The sequence below is a fragment of the Equus quagga genome, chromosome 15, assembly GCF_021613505.1.
Source record: "Equus quagga isolate Etosha38 chromosome 15, UCLA_HA_Equagga_1.0, whole genome shotgun sequence".
Classification (NCBI taxonomy): Eukaryota; Metazoa; Chordata; class Mammalia; order Perissodactyla; family Equidae; genus Equus; species Equus quagga.
Window position 1 is genome coordinate 74,238,257 of NC_060281.1, and position 556 is coordinate 74,238,812.

Below are 556 nucleotides of genomic sequence, written 5' to 3' on the forward strand. Positions count from 1 at the left end.
GTGGATCCTGGATCGAAAGAAAAGAAAAACAGAGGGGACATTTTTGAGAGATCAGGAGAAATTTGAATAAGGACCTCGTATTAGATAACAGTATTAAACAGACGGTAAATTTCCCGAGTGTTATAATGGTATTGTGGTTATGCAAGATAATGTCTTTTAAGATACATCTGCAGTATTCAGAGCTGACACGTCACGATGACTTAACTCAAACGGTTGAGCAAAATTTTTTATAGAGAGATTAATTAAATATGACAAAATATTAGCAATTCACGGCAGGCATATGGGTATTTACTCTATTATTGTTGCAACTTTTCTCGAGGTTGGAAAACTTGAAAAACAAAAAGCTGAGAGTAGACAGTATCAAGTCGGTTTTGCGTAGGCGGGCGGGGCGCCCGGGCCCTTTAAGGTGGACCCCGCCCCTGACCCGCGCCCGGCCCCGCCCACCCCGGAAGGGTTAAGACCAAGCCCAGCCCCCTCCCCGCCCACGCGCCCAGGCCCCGCCCCCCGCCCCCCCCCCCCCCCGCCCCGCCCCCGGCCCCGCCCCGCGGCGGAGCGC